The sequence below is a fragment of the Canis lupus genome, chromosome 36 (genome assembly GCF_048164855.1).
Source record: "Canis lupus baileyi chromosome 36, mCanLup2.hap1, whole genome shotgun sequence".
Classification (NCBI taxonomy): Eukaryota; Metazoa; Chordata; class Mammalia; order Carnivora; family Canidae; genus Canis; species Canis lupus.
Window position 1 is genome coordinate 2,779,169 of NC_132873.1, and position 12,345 is coordinate 2,791,513.

Genomic DNA, 12,345 nt, shown 5'->3' on the forward strand with positions numbered 1-12,345 from the left:
GGTCTTATGGAAATGATGGGACATTGAAACATTTTGTGGTAAGATTTCAGGTTAGTTCCTCAAGTAAGAGGAGGTTTAAGTGCCCAATAATGGACAATGCACAGGTCCCTTCCTGGGAACTGATTCTTAACTTTGGGGTGCGTGCAACTTGTAACAGAGGCAATGGCAGAGAATTTGAAGACTGACAATCTTGGGTCCAAATCTTGGCTCTGAAAACAGTAACTGGAAGATCTTAAAAGTGTCTTAACTTATCTTCCTTCTCTACATACATATGTTAACATTTATTTGTAGTATTGATTAGATTAGAATTGTTGAAACTTAGTGGGCATTTAACAAAGGGTTAGCCATTATTGTATGAGATCTACCCTTATTGGGTGTCAGGAGAATGATTTCAATTGTCATCAGGGTGTACTTGGTTCAGTATCTTTGTTTAATTTGTGTTTAAAGTGATATTTAACTTGTGATTTATGAAGACTAAAACTTAAACAGAATAAAGTAAGCCATGAAGTTTTGAAAATAACTTATACTCAAATATACACATATGCATGAACTTCAAATGCTGTTATGGCTCAATTATGATGTCGTTTTGGAACTTCCCCCCAGTTCCTTCTCATCAGACCGGATCGGTTGAGTTCCTAGCCAAGAATCGCGATGGCTGTATTTCATATCTGTTCCTGCCATGAATCTCTTTCACTCCATATCTGACTTTGCAGCATCTCTTGCTCCACTGTAGTGACTCTGCATGGATCCTTATCAATCTCTGTTGGACTGGCTGTTATCCTTTATCATTGGTCATATACTGGTAGCTGAGATTTCATTGTCTGGTGTCTTGAACTTGTCAAGACCTATCAACTGTATTTATTTTGTGCTAATGCTCTTGGCCCTATCCATTATTGAGTAGTTTCTTCTAAAACAGACAGGTCTACCAACCTCTCCATTACAATGAATGCTTGCCACTGCCTTCTGTTACTCAGTGACAGGGTGTTTTATAAGATTATCTTGTTTCATTGCTTTTTTACTCAGACAGACAACTTTTCTTCTATGTTTGCTTCCATCTTCAGATTCTTTGAAGTCCCCATTGGCTATAGCAGCTAGAGTCAAACGCAGCTGGTCTCCTTGGGTTTTCTCTTAAAATTTACTTACACTTGGATTACATTTATATAGAGGTTCTCTTTGACAAATGTCATCTTGCTGAAATAGTTGACTCCACACATCTCAGGGGACAGGATAATGCCCATTAATTATTAATTCAGTTACCTCCAATCGTGAACATGGCTGCATAGTGAAGGAACATGGGGATTGGACATAGGTAAACTTGGTTTAAATTTTTACTCTGTCACTTGCTAAGGGTGTGACCTTAGCCAATCAACATAACATCTCTGAACCTCAGTTTTCTCATTTATAAAATGGAGATAATCTTACCTCACTAGGTTAATGTGAATGTTAAATAAGATGGTAATTGTAAAGTTCTTGACACAGGCAAAGCCCTCAGTAAATCATTGTAATTATGAAGGCTGCCATCATCTGGCATTCAGTGAACAACTGGCATGGAGAACTCCCCTTTGGACGTTATTTCACTGCCCTTCTACTGATGAACTTTCTGGATTCATCCTTGAGCTATCTCACTTCTCAAAGGATTGCCTTTAATAGTATAGATGGTGCAGCCATACTACATTTTTTTTTTTTCAAAAGTAAAATCCTGCTAAATCTAACAACTCATTTTCTTCTGTGGCTTGAGATGAATTTTTGCATTTAGGGAGGAAGACACTTATTGAATATTGAAAAATTCCAACATTGACTACTGAATATTGGAAATTTGGTTCAAATCTCTTATCTATATTCCATTAAGACCAGCATTTTACCACATGGACTATAGGCCATGGGTATCAGATTCCCTAACATCACTAGAGCTGGATGTCTTGATAGAGCCTTAATTTTCATCATCTCTGTTTCAAGCACAGCATAACACCTAATAAGCTCTTCTGAACAATTCATTTGTGCTGCTTGAGATCTCCATCATGGAGAGAGCTTTCATTCACGGAGCTATTAAAAAGCTTAACAAAAATGGGTGAATTTTTCTATTTTCTCATACTTTCTCCTTATGAAGGAAATGTGTCAGGGACAAAATCTGCCTTTAAAGGATAAAACATTATATCAGATGTGTGAAAATGTTAATACGTCATTAAGGAATGAATGCTATATTACAGTTCCCGCCAAGCATTATTCAAGCAATGGTTAATTCTGTCCAGCAGGCATAACATGTACCCTTTTCCATCACAACATGTAAAGACCTTGGCAATAACAGAGAGTTTATAGTATCAGGAGCTTTAACTTTTAGAACTGATTTTGCTGACATAAAATTGCTGGTATAAATGTTGGCACTTCCTTAACTAAAGTTGTGATAACAAGTGTTGCTATAATGAAAACAAACGAGATTAATGATCTTTTCCAGGTTTTTATCTGGCAGTGTCTTGCGAGATTGAAATTCCTTTTGCTTTGCCTCAGACGTGGTTACTCTCCCTGTCTCCCAGTCTAAATGAGGTAATACAGAATCTAGCTTCTTGATGTTCTTTAAAACATACACATGGTCTCAGGAGTACTAGAGTATGTGTTCATGTTGAGAAGAACTGTACAAAGAAAGGTAAGGTAGTCTTTAAAAAAAAAGGCTTACTAATTCAATGAAAAAAAAGGCATAGATTTCTTCTTGTAAAATGAGCATTATTTAATGCAAAGAATAAATTGGTAAAAAATCTCTTTCTCTAAATGTGGTGTATGTTTTAGTCAACATAAGTCAGAGTTTTAATGTCAATGCATAGTTATTTTAGAAATGTATCTTGACTGACAAATCTTTTGTTTTTTTTTCTTTGCAGTAACATAGAGGATATAGATGATAAAATGACAGTATAGGGCTGATGTCATAGCTTAATTAAATAATTGCACTTTGGATATTACACTGTTGCTTATTTGCAATAATTCATGCATTACTGCTGCTAATTCAGGTATTAGATATAAGCTTCTAAGCTAAGCAGTAGAATTTGCCTACCTGAAAAGTTTATTTAACCAGAGTTTTCACTAGATAATGGAAAGATCATACATAATGAAGGTGTTTTCTTCTGTACCAAGAAATGGTATAATCCTTCGATTTCTTCCAAGAGTGTATCATGAGATTACACACATTTTCATTACTGTATTCAAGAACAATATTGTTGAGTAAATATTTGCACTAATATGTTGCCATTTTAGGATTTCCTGAGGTGTACAGAGTCTCAAAAGGTAAATAATTAAAGGATCTGCCTTCTTGGGTAGCACAAAGCAGTGGTTGATATAGGTTTGATTATTTCACTTGTCTCTTTGATAATCCATAACTGTCTTCTGCAATTATTTTCATCATCCAGCCAGGCAAAGATAAAAGATGGAACATGCTTCTTTTGCCTACTCCCAAGGAAACTCCATTATCCTTGAAAGGCCATGTGACTGCTCAAAGCCCAATGTGAGTCGAAAGAAGAATCCACAAGGACAAGCTTAGTGTGAGCCGAAAATGAAGTTGTTACTAGACAGCAAACTGCAGTCCTCGCTTCTTATGAATATTTGAATGAGTAACTAAAAACAGCTCAGTAAACTCTAAGCAACTATGACAGCTGAAACTGTCTGGAAACCAGGAGTCCACCAGGACCATGATGAAAAGATCGCCAGTTACCTTGTGCCCTCATCCTGCTGTGGGTCTACAGAGGGGTGGAATCAGATCTATTTTACTCAGATATAAGTTATGAAAAATCTGATTTATCTCTGCACCTTCGGAAGCTAAACAGCCTCCAAATCTCCCGTGTTATTTTGAATTCATTAAAATGCAATGATTTCTAACAATCTTTTCAAGGCAAGAGAATGCCATGTTTTTGCAGACCCTGAAATATTGATGCTGTTGTTGTTTTTACTCATAGAAAATTGGCCCTAGTCAATCTTTCGTATCTTTCAGCCTGTTCCATGTGAACAGAATCCCTAAAGCCAAGATTCTCTGAATTATTCCTCCAAAAGCTCTAATAAAAAGAGTTACCAGATACATGGCCTGACTTATCTATTCCCACATTGAATGTTGTTTTACTTTTTAAAAAAATTAGGTAAATAGCTTCTTTTTTCGTTGAAGTAGAAAATTCAGAACAGATTTTTGTCACATGGAAGAGTTCTAGAAAATATTTGTAGAAGGTAAATTTCAAAAAACAAAGAAAAATGTATTTGTTTTTATTTGGTTTTCTTGGATATATGGACAAAGATGACTACCTCAATTTTCATCTGCAGTGTACTGAGAAAGTAGCACACAATTTTCAAAGTGGTGCCTTTAACTAGAGGGAGAGAACCAGTTATTTAGTTCCCCTAAGTGTGGACAGTCAATTCTACTTAAATCCACTCAGTTTTGTGCATTTTGATGAACAAGTGTAGATAAAATAGAGCCCTCTCATAGTCCATGAATTCCCAGTAAATCAAGAATCTATGCAGGATGAATATCTAATGGAGAAAGTGTGGCAATTCACATCTAGTAGCTAACTGGAGATAAAATCAAATTGAGGGGAACCTCGAGGAAGAAGCCATTCATTCAGTGGTTATTTATAAAATCTTTCGAAACATGAATTTTCAGGGAGAAAGCCCTGTTAGAAAGTTCCAGAAAACATTGGCCACTGCCTTCGCTGCTGAACAGTATGAGAATATTTTCAATGACAGTAGGGTTTACAATGCCTGTCTAAGAGGCCACTGCTGGGACCCCTGGAAATGAGCCATCATGTTTCTACCTCGATTGTTAAAATACAATTCCAGCTCCTTGATGTGTCTGGACAATGCCGACCTTCCATGGCTATTTGCTGTGTCCTTTCTCTTTAGCCATGTGTGGATTTAAGATTGGTATTAGATATTGCCAGATTTTCAATTTTGCAGTAAAAATGTTAAGAGGCATGCAAAATGCCACTGTGGTCTGTGCTCATCCAATGGAGAGAAGGAAGGAGGTAGACTGAACATGTTCACACCCACGTCAGAAGCCCAGCGCCTCCAGATGAACAGAAACACAGTCACTCTGAAGCAGTGTGAGGAGATGGAGATCCATTTTAATATTCGGAGTTAGTCAGATTTAATGCCAGTTGCAAAAGCTCACTAAACCCAGCAGGGCTGTGGGAAGAACGTTGACTCAGAGGTCAGAGGTAGAGCTAGCGCTGTGGCCTTCAGAAAGTCACTTACACGCTCTGGGCTCTTCTCTCAGCTGTGTGGGGCCGTGTGACCTGCCTGACAATTACAGAAGCAGTTCTGGGAACAGAAGGAGCATAGCTTTTAGAGTCAGAAGACCTGGGATCGCATTCCCTATCCGTCATTTACTAGTTGTGGCAGCTTCCCGAACAATCTAGGTCTCCATTTAGGAGATGCGGGTGGCTCCCCTCTGTCAGGGTTGCTTGAGAAAAATGAAAGATAGGAGGTGGGGGATCCTACACAGGCAGGTGCTCTGACAAATGTTAGTTTTTTATCTCTTCTCATGCTAAGATTTTTCTCCAATTGTGAATTTTGTCAAATAGTTAATAAAACAAAGTCTTTTCTGAAGTGAATTTGAATAGTAGTGGGGTTAGGTTTGTAACTGCTGCTGTCTTGGTATTTCTTACCCATGACACATGTGAAAGATTTAAAATTTAGTGGTTGGGATGCCTGGGAAATGTCAAGAGAGAGGAGTAGATGGTGAAGGACAAGGTCAGTTGAAATCACTAAATATGATAATTTTGATACTTTCCAACCCTTTCATCTTATGGCCTGTGATACAAAACTGTTTTTATATCAAATGTAGTATTTCAATTTCAAAGGTCAGAGCTGGGTCAGTTTAAAATGGAAGTATTTCCAAAGACTTACACAGTAAATATGTATTCAGGCACTAAATATGCATTGACATGTACTCATTTTTCTTGCATTATAGTGATTTTCAAAATTAATGGGAAAAAAAAAGCAACCTTATAATCAAGTGATCTTAAAAGTGGCCTCAGAAGACAAGAGATTAGTCCAGCAGGAGTGCAATCAGATCTAGCAGTAGTGGATTCTTAAAAGTTTTACTTGAATGTGTGGGGAAAATCTTCACCTAAAGAAAAAAAAAACCCATTTTAAGTCCTGTTAAAATAACTCTCAAGCACAAGACCCAGTAATCCTATTTTTAGTTATGTGGCCTGAAGAAATACTGTTATAGTAAAAGAAGGGGGAGTTTACACAGTTAAGGCAGCATTTTCTCTAAGGGTAACTAATTGGAAATGCCCTAGTTTTCTTTTCATAGGAGAATAAATAATAGTACATGCCTACCATGAAAAATGATATTGTTATTGAAAAGAATGAAACAGATCTATGTATTCAGCTATGAGAAGATGCCTATGATTTATTGTTAGGTGAAAAAAGCAAATCAGTGAACAATATACTTAGTATGTACCCATTTTGAAACAAGAAATACATACATGTATTATACAAATATGTGTGTGTGTGTGTGTGTGTGTGTGTGTGTGTGTTAGGGTAACATAGAAAAATACCTGATACACATATAGCTGTTTACAGTCACCACCCCTCAGTTAGAGGTTAGAATTTTTTAATACAATTCTGTTGTGATGTAACATGCTACCACAAATGTAATACTTTTACAAGTAAACATTAAGTTTAAATATGGGTTGAAGTATTAAAATGACTTGAAAAATCAACATATTCCTTCTGACCTTTATTCCCCTGGCAACTTAACAGGGATAGGCTTTACAACCCCAAGGTCCATATGTGAATTGGTGTTGGCTCTGTGTTTTCCGGCCCTCAAACTAATCTTGATTCTTCCATTAGCCTTCTGTGAATCTCAGGAAAGCTGGTTCATCCTTGGCTTCCTCATCGAGAAAACAAAAAAGATTGGAAATAAATAAAGGGGTTGTGCAGCTCTGTTTCTGTTTAAATGAATTTCATGGTCCTTTGTGGTATCATAATTTTTGTTCTAGAAGCTTCCTTTTTTACTGTGAATAGCCTATTACTTTATTGGAGAAGTGACCAACGAGGACTTCATAATACTCTATTTTGTCCTGATTTTTTGTTCTGAATAAACTGAATGTCAACCTGGGGATCAGGAAGGTCTACGGACCTTCATGGTCCTCACCTAAGGATGCTCTAGGTCTGATCTCCCATTTAGGAAATGGTGGCCAAGTGCATCCCACATGTGAAGTGACACGTTATCCTCATAAGGGACACTGCTCTTCCTTGAAGCCTTCTGAGATGCTTGCTTTTCGGGCTTGCAGCCTTTCCCCTCCCCCGTGGAGAGCAGTGGTAGGCAGATTTGGTGGAACATTGTGTCATGAACCCTTTGTTGATTTTATTGTTCATCTGGTCCATGGCCTGTATTTGTAGCAAGCTGGCCTTTTGAGAGAATGCATTCTGAATAAAGGCCACCACAATTTGTTTGGCGTCATTAAAGTTATTTTGTTTTCTCTGACCACAGTGAGATCATGAATTATTCTCCTTCTCTGAAGAACCAAGTAAACATGACTCTAAGGATCGTCCATTGTGTATAAGGGGAATGAGAGGCACAGAAGACATTGTGCCTGCCCTTGGAAGTTTAAATTTGTACTGAGGGAGACAGAATGAAAGCAAAATAAATCCACGAAAGTAGAACACAATGTGCTATTAAAAAAAAAATAGAAGCACCAAAGATAAGCATTCTGAACAAAGAGATAAGGAACTATGTTTCAAGGAAGTACTGAAGTGGCCTCTTGAGAGCTTGATAGCACTTTACCTGGAAACATATAAGGGAGAAAAGTCAGAGATTTTTATTATATCACTATTATGAAGGGATTTCTATGGCAATTTTGTGTAAAGATATCTTAGGCCACATTGGATGGATTTGTACTTAGCAAGCTGAAATAAGGTTATCACTTTTGTATTTCCAGTGGGTTAGTATCAGATAGGAGCTCAGACAGACAAAAATTGGAGCGGTGCTCTCCATGGCAGGTGTCCTCAAGTGGGGTCTGCACAAGACCATCTATCGGGATAAAGAAAGAAAATACTTCATCTTTATAAGTTCATTTTGAATTTTATCCCTTAAAGTCCTCTAGTTCCGTATTTGTTTTGTAATACTCATGTCAGTAAGTATAGCAAGAATATAATTTACAAATAAATATTCATGGTTGGGGCTGCATAGTTAGACATTTTACTTCTTGAAATACATATTTGTTAAACTCTAGTCAGTCATTTTGCACATTTCGGTGAATAGTTTAAATGACATTTATAGGAATACAGTAGCCAAAAAATCTAGATATCAATGCTTTCAAGGAAAATAACTCCTAATTTCTTTTGTTTTGTAAATTGTAGTTTTCTTTCCAAAGGAAACTTACTAAAAGCAAATCTAGAGTTTCTTCTGAATATCTTACATACCAGCGAAATATTTCAGTTTGACAAAGTTGGTAGGAAGATCAGTGATTAATAGATAGCTTTCACTCCTTTCAGATACTTCTGGCTTTTGGGCTAAGCCATTAGGGATTTTCATAAGAGTAAAGAGTTCCCAAGGTAAGAGGTTTGTCTTTTATCCTTATAGTGTGAAGGCAATGCTTTCGAGGTCACTGTGATTTACTGGCAGTGAAGTAACTGCGGTAGGCTAAGGTACGTGGTGCTTCCTCGTCACTGTGCTGGCAGGAATGCAGTGGAACCCACTCTGACTCCCATGTCTCCCCAACCATGTAGACTGTGGTCACTGTGTCACCGGCTCTGTCTCCCCTGTCAGGCCCTCTGCCTCATTCAGCAGGTGGATTGCTCTTGTTGATTTTTCACCTAATTATGTGATATTTCTTGAGCACCAATATGACATTTGGTTTTGATCAAGGGATTATCAACTGATTGTGTAGCTCGTGGAAGGGGAGGGTGAGATTTCTCTCTCCTTTTAAGAGTATCCACAAGCAAGGAAGAGTAAGTAGGTGTAAGTAGGTGTTGGAAAAGCCATTGCAGGTATAAACTGGTACAGCCTTTGATGTATGAAATGACTTTTCCTCTATTAAATGAAAAGTGAGACTAGAATTTTATGAATAAAATAAGCATGGAACAGGATATTCTTAACATTTGTATTAGGAGTCTCTAGAGAAACAGAACCAGTAGGAGATTTCTATATTTATATTGATATAAGCATAGTCATATCAGCCTTTTTTCTGGTTAGGCTCACAGCTCAGTGGAGGAAGCTCACCCACATCATGGAAGGTATATCTGCTTTACTCAAAGCCTACTGATTTAAATGTTAATCTTATTGGAAAAATATACCTTCACAGAAACATCTAGAATAATGTTTGACCAAGTGTCTGGGTACTGTAGCCTAGCCAAGTTGACACATAAAATGAACCATTACACTATGCTAGCAAAGTCTTGAACTACTTGATGAATTACTACTCTACTGTACATATTTTACAAAATACTTCCTCATGCACCCGTATGTGCTAGAAATAATTATAGTTCAGTGATGTCACTTTCAACAAAAGCCCTGTAGCTATTTCCTTTTCAGAGAAGTCAGAAATAAGCTTTGATTACTCAAGGCATGAACTCATTGTCTAAAACGAAATTGTTAATCAAATTCTGTCTAAAGAGTCAAAAAGTGTGATGTGGATCAAAATGTTAGATGCCCATTTGTGTGTGGTGCCATGAAAAGGAGATCAGGTGATATAAGCCAGTGGAAGTCTCCCCTAAGCACGTCCCAGTGAAGAAAGTAATCATTTTTACTTTCACTAGATATATACCTTTTCAAAACAATACATTTTTGTAAATGTCAGCGCTTTTTATTTGTTTTTTATTTTTAAACTAACTTAAATTTAATTTTAATTTTTAGTAATCTCCACCCAACATGGAGCTTGAACTCATGACCCCAAGATCAAGAGTCGCATGCTTTACTGACTGAGCCAGCCAGGTACCCCAGTGTTAGCCCTTTTAAAACTCAGAAAGCACTGGACTACTGTGAGAAATTAATATTATTAAAAGTAGTAACTAGCACTTGCTTCCAAAATATCTTCAAGAGTTTAACTCCAAAATTGCATCTCCCCAAAAGCTCACATTTTCTTTCCTTGAACTGGATGAGCCTACAGATAACAGCAAGAATAGTTCTTTTATTTAACATTACTAGTATCAAATGTCTCCCAAATTGCTTCGCCGATGTACCTGGAAGTGCCAAATGCTCTTCTATTCTTCTGCATGGGTATGTCAAGCATCAATTGTCCACTCCTTTCAGTGGTCACCTCCCTTGGTGTGTGCTGGATCATAGAGAAGCTGGATTCTCCTCTTTTCTGAGTCATCCCTTGGCAGCTGCTTATCCACACCTCATTCACTATCTCATGGCTCCCACTCTGCAGGGGACACTGCATGGTTCTGTCCACTTCTCATAGCCCGGGGCTCCTGGCAGTGTCCCTTGAGGAGAGCCACTTCCTTCTTGGGCCCAGCAGAGAGAATGGGGGTAGAGCCCACATCCCTTTAGTGCCTTGTTCTTTATCCCCCCGCACTGTGCCATGCACAGATGGTTACAGGGCTCTCTCATATGCTGTTTTGGCAGGGAGACGTCAGAAGGAATGAAAACACAGGTGGGAAGAATAGTGAGGGAAACTGAACCCCTACCAAAACAAAGCCAGCCGGTAGGTCCGTCAGAGTTCCCAGCATTTCTTTCTCCCTCTGTGCTCAGTTGTTTTCCTCTGGAAGAGAGCTTCCTTCAGCTTCTTCTGTCTGTTGGAAATGCTTCTAACCAACAACTGATCTCACTCGGTCTTTTCCTCGGATTAGAGCTAATGAGTCTAAAATAATGTTCTGGAGGCCCCACTAAGACTGGATTGGTGGTCTTTGATACTCTGGATCTTGCCTAACAGGACAGGTGGGTGCAGACATTGAAATTGAGTCTCTTCAAGAGTTCCCACCAGTGTGAGTTGCAGATAGGTTCCCTAACTCTTCTGGCATCAAGTGGGTAACCACTGGCAGGCGTATGCGCACACACTCACTCACACTCATATCAAGGACAAACTTAATTCTCACAGATAGTGAAATCTAAATATATATGGAAATGACATTTTTCTAGCTGTTTCATACCAAAGCTTTGCTCAGATGCCAATTTTTTTTTCATATTTTGCAGAACAGACACAGTTGCTCTTTATTTTCAATTTCACACCGCGTCCTTGGGCTTTCTGAGCCTAGGGACCAGTTAAAACATTGTGGCCATAAACGAGTCATGTGCCTGTTGAGAATGCCTCTTAGCACAAAAAGCCCACTTTTGAAATTACCCTTGTTTTTAAGCTAGGCCAAATGAAATTTTTAAAAAAGGCATTGCCATTCCATTTTCTTTGGTTAGTGGAAGAAATCTGTTAGGAGAATATATGACCGCCCATTACTAAAATGTCATAATGGCGCTGGTGGTGCTTGAGATTCATCATGCTTTTCTACCTGCCCAGAAAAATGAGAGATTACACTGAGATACTCACAGTTTTATCTGAAATAGCTTAGTTTTTCAGAGTTTCTTTACATAAGGAAGTTACTACCATATTTTACTGACTGGGAATTTCTTTCCCTCAAGGAAAGGATTATATTTGTTTGGGGAAATGCCTTGATAAACTGATTAGAAGTGGAAGGTTAAGCTTTACGGAACAGACTGGAGGGAGGCAATGGAAACACATCTGAACTCCTTTTCAAACAAATGAAGTGGTGGGGAGTGGGGGCATGGAGAGCGGGTGAGCTATAGTGGGGGTAGGAAGGGAAACTAGGGGTTCCTGGGCCAGTTTGTGAAAATTTGCATTCCTAAGTTGACAACATGTATTTTATTTCTTTTAAAGATTTATTTATTCATGTTAGAGAGAGAGGGGGGTGAGCAGGGGGGAGGTGCAGAAGGAGGAGACAGAGAGAGAAAGAGAAAGAGAAATCGAGAAAGAGAGAGAGAGGGAGAGAGAGAGAGAGAGAGAGAGAGAGAGAGAGAGGAGACTCCCTGCTGAGTGTGGAGCCAGGCACAGGGCAGGATCTCACAACCCTGAGACCATGACCTGAGCTGAAATCAAGAGTCAGATGCTTAACCGACTGAGCCATCCAGGTGCTCCTCAAGTTGACAATCATTATTAAAGAATTAGGGGCCCCTGGGTGGCTTAGTGGTTGAGTGTCTGCCTTCGGCCCAGGGTGTGATCTCGGGGTCCTGGGATCGAGTCCCACGATGCATGGAGCCTGCTTCTCCCTCTGCCTGTGTCTCTGCCTCTCCCTCTCTGTGTCTCTCATGAATAAATAAACATCTTTAAAAAAATAAAGAATTGGTTAAAGAATAGAAAAGGGAAATGCCCAATTTCAAATTGTCTGCTGAACATTTACATAGCATGATTTGTT

General features: G+C 38.6%; 1 long non-coding RNA gene across 2 annotated transcripts; it reads left to right on the plus strand.

The window, feature by feature from the left end:
* Positions 1-620: 620 nt before the first annotated feature.
* Positions 621-4,051, plus strand: LOC140625282 (uncharacterized). Of its 2 annotated transcripts, XR_012024634.1 has the most exons (4): positions 621-802; positions 1,062-1,309; positions 2,453-2,641; positions 3,396-4,051. It is a non-coding gene; the product is annotated as an uncharacterized lncRNA (long non-coding RNA). The 2 variants fall into 2 exon arrangements; XR_012024633.1 differs by having other exon boundaries at positions 621-1,309.
* The last annotated feature ends 8,294 nt before the right edge of the window (positions 4,052-12,345 follow it).